Here is a 7,561-nt window from a genome sequence, read left to right on the forward strand (position 1 = left end):
CCCCATCATGAAGAGCCTCTTGCCAGGTCTCTGTCACTCTTCCATCCCCCTTTCCTAACTTCCTGTTCTCCACCTAGGATCCATCTCAACAGGAGTCAGGCGGTGTCCCTTCTCTGTTGGAAAGCACAGTGGTTTCCCATTTCTCTCCCAGAAAAAAAAAAAAAATCCAAATTACCACAGGGCCATTCTGCAACATCTTGGTCCCGGCTTTCTCTTCGGTGTTATCTCCCACCGTGCTCCTTGGCACTCCCTGCCATGGCCTCTTTGCTATCCTAAACTTTGCCACTGTGTTCTTGCCTCAGGGTCTCTAAACTTCCTTTCCCGGGTTTGTTTTTTTCTCCATTGAGACTTTTCTCTTTGCCTCGTGAAAGAAGATCTTCCTTACTTTATACTATATTAAATTATACTACAGCAGCCAGGTGTGACGGCACACACCTTTAATACCAACACTCAAGAGGCAGAGGCAGGCAAATCTTTCTGAGTTCAAGGCCAGCCTGATCTACAAGTTTCTACAAGAGAAACTGTGTCTCAAAAAAAAATTTAAAAAATTTTACTATAACGAACTCCACCTTATCCGTCACTCCCTGTTCCCCTATCCTACTTTCTTCTCCTGCAGACATGATTTCCAAGCACTGCTTTCAGGCCAGCAGCCTTACACCAGAAGCATGTGGCGGAGTGAAGAAAGCAAGATCTCCATCAGAGGCATGCTCCCAGTCACCTGCTTCCTCCAAGCAGCCCCCAACTTCCAGCCCATTGGTGCGGTTAGAGCCCTTCCTTCTGATTCAGTCCCTTCTCTACACTACCACCATCAGCAGGATCTAGCCTTCAACACATGAGCCTCTGTGGGGATTCCATATCTGAACCACAGTAGGCATTTATCAACACTTAACACACCGTAATATACTTGTGTATTTTTTTTAATTATTTCTCTCTTCCTCCAGAATTGAAGTTCCAGGGGAACAAGGACTTTGTGCTGTTCGCTATGTACCTGATACAGTACATGATAATAGTAAATGCTCAACAAATACTTATCAAATGGCTGAATAAATTAGTCCTGGCACCAACTTACAGTCCATTTGTAAGTAGGTCGCCATTCACACACATACTCTTGGAGAACTATAGAGTTTTAATTAGGAAATGCTTACATTTTGCCAAACTCATTTGGCAAACTCTATTCCCCTGGGGTCATTCTTTCCTTACTTGCAATTTTTTGCCAGTACACTGATTTTCTTTTTTGTATTCCTTTCCAGTTAGAGAACATAGGATTACCAAGCCAATGAACGATTTCTCTGCTGAGAGATATGTTTTAGTTCCAGCTGGGTATTTTTCTTTTCTTTTTTAATAAAAGATACCTAAGTGCTAACTTAGGGAGACTGGAATGAAGGGAGCAAAAGGTAGAGCGAAGAGGACCCACGCCCATGTCTTGTCAGCAAAGCAAAGACACTGGAGTGACTAGAAATGGAGCAAGATTGTGTGCTGCCAGATTGTGGTGGGCCACTGAGGCGGGATCATCGCCAAACTGAGTGCTAGAGGAAAACAGCTAGACATTCTCTCTTCCTATCCCTGGGGGGGAGGGGGGTTGATGCTGGGAGTAAAAATGTTTGAGAATGAGAAAACAGCTCCCTCTCAACTGGGAGCTCCCTCCTCTGCCTCCACAGCCGTGGTTCTGAAGTGTTTTCAGGTCACGGACTCTTTCAGAATTATGGGTGTTGTTCTCTACAGCTGCCACAAGTAAGTGGTAAGAAATACAATGGCTTGGAACAACAGAAATTTGTCTCACAGATCTGAAGGCCAGAAGTCCAAAGTCAAAATATCCGCAAAGCTATTTACCTTCTGAAGCCTTCAAGAGAAATGCCTTCCCGTGCTTCTCCCAGCTTCTGGTGACCCTGTGTTGCTTGGCTTCCAGAGTGACTGTCTTCCTTCTTCGTGTGTCTATGACCGGATCCAAATTAACCCGTTTGCATGAGGACACTACACCCATTGAATGAGAGCCCAGCCTAATCACCTCATTTCAGCCTAATTACTTCTATCAAGAGCTTATTTCCAAAGAAGTTCACATTCTAAAGTATAGGAAGTTAGAACTTCAACCCATCTGGTTTAGGGGTACTTACCCGAGTTGAACCTATATCCATCGCCACTTGACAATTTGCTAGAATTCTTTTTCTACTTGTATAGTGCTAACTCATGCCAGCTAACACTCTCCACCTTTCATTGCTCAATTTGAAGTGTAGGGTAGGCATAGAAAAGGCAGGCACAAGTATTTTGAGGGCTGACCCCTAGCTTTAAAATACCAACGGTGGCCTAATAGCTGTTTCAGGGAAGGATTTCTACTTTACAATCATCTGGGGAATGTGAGAATATAAAACAATATGTGATTACAAATACAATTGCAAAATCAATCATATGTTTGTATAGATGCTGCACTTGACCTCAGAGCAATTCAACTGAATTCTCTGGGAGTGATGCCCAGGCCCTGGTGCTTTTTAAAGTTCAAGGACCGAGGACCCTGCCCTGGGTGACTTATCACTGTAGCAGATGGTCCTATCTTGCAGTTCTTGGCTATTGTCATTCTTCTCTACTGAACACTTGCAGGCTCTAACAAGCGCGCTGAAGAAAACTGTTTGTGAGGGGGAGGGGAGGAGCCTTTATTGAAGCACAAAACATTCTTGCTCTCGAGTGGTGCCTGTTTTTTGCTCCTTCAAGTAGTGACAATGGAGTGGTGACAGAGCAGGAACGGAACCGGCCCTGGGTGCCTAGCTCCCAGTTGGAAATCTGTTTGAGCTCTGTTGGAGTTGGTCTCCGACATGGCAGTGTGAGTGTGGGGACTCGGAACGACACATCATTCCGGTTGCCCAGGACAACCAATACGGGGATGGACATCTGAGATCTTCAGAATTCCCACCTAGCAAATGACCTATCAACTACCCCTCATTTAAGTGTGAAAGACAGGCCACCAATGTTCTCCGGCTGATGAGACAGCAGGCAAGTGGTTCAGCAGGCAAGACCACCAAGAAGGCCATCCTCAGGCCTCAAGGGTGCGCTGTGTCTACCCCAGTATGCTGAAGCTGACATTACCAGGGTTTCTCAGTACACTCTTCCCAGGAGCAAGAAACCACCACAACCACCACTCTTTTCAGCTTGTGTTTTCCTTATTTGGCCACAAAGATATCACAGGAGAGTTTCTCTGGGGCCAAAATACAAACATATTATATCAAAAACAGCTCTTATTCCTATTAGCAGTCTTACAATCACACCAGAAGTGTTTGATGAGGCTTGCTCGTGCCAGCCCTTGCTGGTCTTAGTGAGCCCAGCCTTTTCTATTTTAGAATTCACAAGCTGGTCACGGGGTGGCAGAGGGGAGATCTTAGTCATCAGCCGAGTGTGAGAGTCCAGCTTACCAGGTGGTGGTTTGAAGCCTCTGCCTCCTTCCTTGTTCAGAAGAATTAAGGCACATTTTCCTCTTGCCGAGTCTCCAACCCTGGTCCTGTTCCCTAGCAGTCTTCTGAGAGTGCTGACAGTGGGCAGAGGCTTTGTCTGTGGCTTCCCCCCAGTGTCTGGCTACTGTTCCTCCCAGCCAAGAAACCTGAACTCATCAGGAACAACCAGGCTCCGTTCACAGCCCTCCTACCCAGCTTGGGTTTCTGTTTCCTCTTCCCAGTGCTTTTGACCTTCTAGGCTCAGCTGGAGAAAACTTATGCACTCTGGGGGAGAAAATGAGTACAAAACGACTCTATTTGGAGTCCTTGACCTTGTATCTGGGACCTCTAATACTGTCTGTCCCCTTACCTGAGGATACACACACAAAAATTCTAGAATCCCGGGGAAAGTTGAGCCTTCCAAGGCGCAGGAAAGGCAGCCAAGGCAGAGCGCATAACTCATCAATTAAGCATAAAGCCGCCATACACTTGATAAGCCCCTTCTAAAGATGACAGCATCCCCATTCAGGGTACACACAGTGGGAGTCAGGTCCTCCAGCATATCTGCTACCTGATGGACAGCTCCTACCACAACATCTGAGCATAGCATAGGACAGAGGCTGCCCCTGTCTCCAACAATGTGTCTATTAACTCCAAAGGAGTAGTGAGGATGGCTATTAATCTCAAAGCCCTTCAGACAGAGGTGCCATGTAAGAAGTAAGAACTTATTAAGGAAATCTGTCTTCATTTTTTCTTAATTCCTAATGTAATCATCAATCAATTAGCTGAACTTTCAAATGATTGATCTCATGGGTGGTGCTCCATGAATGGGAGCTCTCAATTCCTCAGCCTCAGGGGAAAGAAAATTTCTTTCAGCGTGAATGTTCCCGGGGGATCTTTGCCTTAGTAACACCCAGCATAAACTGACTGAACATTTACCATGTATCATTCTGAGCACTTGGCTTCCATTTGCTCCTCACAGCTCTGTGTGGATGGTACTGCTTCTAGCATGGTTGGACAGGGAAGGAAACTGGAGCGTGAGACGTGAAGAAACTTGGTCCCAATTCACACAACTGGAAGACAGTGTGACTGCTCGCCCAGCCCGTCCAGGCTGGCTGGAGAACATGGTCCTAAATTAATTATGAAACTGCGCCATTTTTTCTACCCTTTCCTGAATCAAACCAACCCTGGCTAGCCTTGTAGAGGACAAGGAGCCACAGAGTACAGCTACTTTACTCAATGGCATCCTGGACCAGCCTGCACCAGCCCCCCCCCCCCACAGCAGACCACAGATGTATGAGGAAGTGTAGCCACGACCTGTAGAACCCCTGAAAGCACCACAGATTCCTGAGAAACAGAGCATTGGAGTAAGCAACTTATTAGGGGGTGTTTGTTACACAACTCTAGAAAATGAATACCACACAATATCGTCTTCCTAACGGGCCTTTTCTGACTCTAGGACTCTGTAAATGGACAGCCTCTGCTGTGAAGATCCTTCCCCAGGCATCCAGTTCATAGTTCTTCCCCTCTGTCTTGCCCATCCTGCCACTGTGCCAGTCCATGAAGGCATTTAGGGCTGTTCCTTTCCACGAGTCCTGGCTTTCCTTAGTGTTCTTCTAGAAGAAGCCAGGGTGCTTAGTCCCTTTGGTACTGTTTTGAGCCTATTTCCTTGCTGATCCCCTTTGCCCATCTCTCCACCATTTAGGAGCTAAGTCAGATTTAGCCTGAGTGAATGGCGCCAACGTAATGAAAGCAGGGGTAATGAGGGAGAAAGCACAGAGAACGCTGTACCTCGGTGCTCTGTGTCTCTGGCCTCTCCTTTTTCCCAGGGTGAGTGTCTTGCTCAGCTAGATGGGGACGGGTGCTCCCTGAAGACATACTCAGGCTTTGCCACCTCGTCCCCAAAAGAAATGTTGCAAAACTGAATTCTCCCTGCCTGCCAGGACTCAGAGGGGCAGCGAGCGCTACCTCCACAGGAACTAATGGCCCCAGCTGCTCAGTTCAAATTAGGATGGAATTTGGAAACTGTTCCATAGAACAGAAGTCTTCTGGGGAATGTGTGCTAGGGGCCCCCAGCCACCGGGTTCCCAAGGAAACGGAGTATTAAATCCTGAGTATGGGGCATGTTCCAGAGGCAGAGGAGGGGCATGTGCCCAAGGCATCCTGGAGGATGCTAACTAAAAATGGGATGTGAAATACCCTCCAAAAGAAAAACTCATAAACGATAATTGTTTTCTATTGGAGTATTAAAGCTTTCTGCCATTAGGTAGTCCATAAATGCTAAATGTTGGTAATTCTCCTGGTACAACTTGCTTTATGAGTGAAGTTTGGATTGTGAAGGTTCGTTATTTAAAAGGCCAATAACTAAGTGACTTAGCTGGTGAAGAGAAACCCAAAACTCCCTGGGGCAAACCCATCCTTACTGTGCCATTAAATACTCACTGCCCTTCACTCACTACATTTCAGGAATCAGAGCTAAGTTTAAATTTCTTTCCTTTATGCTTTTGCAGCCTCAAGGAAGAAATGTCCTGTGGCAATTCTGTAACAGTAAGGCCATTACTGTTGGTAATGGTATCTCAGGGCTCCCCAGTGCCTCTGCATCCTCTCTGTGCAGTGGTTGGGGACCACTGCCTCTGCATCCTCTCACAGCTGTGCAGTGGAAAGGACCACTGCCTTCCATATCACAATGATCTGGTTTCAGATTTAGAAAGTCAAAATCTAAAGGACTCTATACCTTTTAAAACACATGCCCAAGCAAGTGAAAAGCTAGTCCCAGGATTCTCTTTCAGGTCAAGAGTCAATTGTAGTCCCTGAGTCCCTGAGAAGTTTCAGATCGTCTCACAAATGATTCCAGGGTGACTTGCCCACCAGAACCCCAACATCCACAGTGTTCAGGCAATCCAAGAGGATCCAGACTCTGGATTCTCAATATCTGATTTCCTGTCTTTTTTTATTTCCTACCCAAACTCTGCCTGTTTCACTTTTACCAGTGAATGGGGTGGGAGTGGGGGTGAGGGGTCAGAGGAAACAGCAGGCATTCCTCAAAAGCAGCACCTCAAAAGCAAAACAAACAGACAAACAAATAAAACATGCCCATTTTGTACCTTACTCAACTGAGTTTGCAAGAACGAGGCTAAAGGTGTCCTGAGAGCCCGGTGGACTGGGCTCTAAAGTGTTTTTGTAATGGTAGCTTAGAACTTAGAAAATATTTTACTACGTACACATAATGTTCTAATGGAGACTGCGTCCTCAACCCAGACTATAAAACTTTATTTAGCCACAAAATCCAATAGCATGCCCAAAAGTAGAGAGTGCTGGTTATTATATGGCTTATTCCTAAATAGATGCTTAAAAAATACTGTTTTCATGAGAAAATGCATTCCTGCGTAGGATGCCAGAAACAAGCTTTGATTTTCCCAGGCCCCAGAGCAAGCTTTCTGACTAAGGAAATAATAGGAAAAACTAGGAAAAGAGATTGGCAAGATAGAAGATGCTGGCTATCCCAAAAATAGTCCTGGCCTGGCAGATACCAGTTTGCAAAGAGAGTGCCATGAACAGAAACTTCTGGATATAAAGAATGCTATTCTGAAGCATCTCTCTGCTCTTATGTAACATGTTCTACAAATCTTTAGTTCAAGCTCTGAAGTATTCTAAATTAGGAAATGAAAGGCAGTTGCTTGAACGGGAGTTTACAGAGGGTACAGACTTCTAGATTGGGGGGGGTCAAAGACTAATGTCCTGCGTCCCTAAGATGATGCTCAGTCTAGTTCTCAGCTCCTTAACTGACACAATCACTGATGCTAATACAGTCTCTGACTTTTAGGTTGCTAGCATCAGCTAAAAATTGGGAGTGAGGACAGGATGCTAAGCCATAAGCTTCTTAAAGGCTGGACCTGTCTCCTATCTTTCTCTATGCACCCAGGTACCCATAACTGCTTGGCATAAAATCAGGAAGGATTTAACATTTCAGCATGCTAGCACAATAAGTTGGCTTCAGGGCCAGGCTCCTCATATTCAAATCATTGCTCCTCCTACGTGCAGAACAGACAACAGCTGGGAAACCTCTCTGGACTTTCAGTCACCTAACCCGGAAAAGGACTGGCGATACCATCCACCTGTTAGGGTCACTGTGTAGCGTGCACACA

The sequence above is a fragment of the Meriones unguiculatus genome, chromosome 8 (assembly GCF_030254825.1).
Source record: "Meriones unguiculatus strain TT.TT164.6M chromosome 8, Bangor_MerUng_6.1, whole genome shotgun sequence".
NCBI lineage: Eukaryota > Metazoa > Chordata > Mammalia > Rodentia > Muridae > Meriones > Meriones unguiculatus.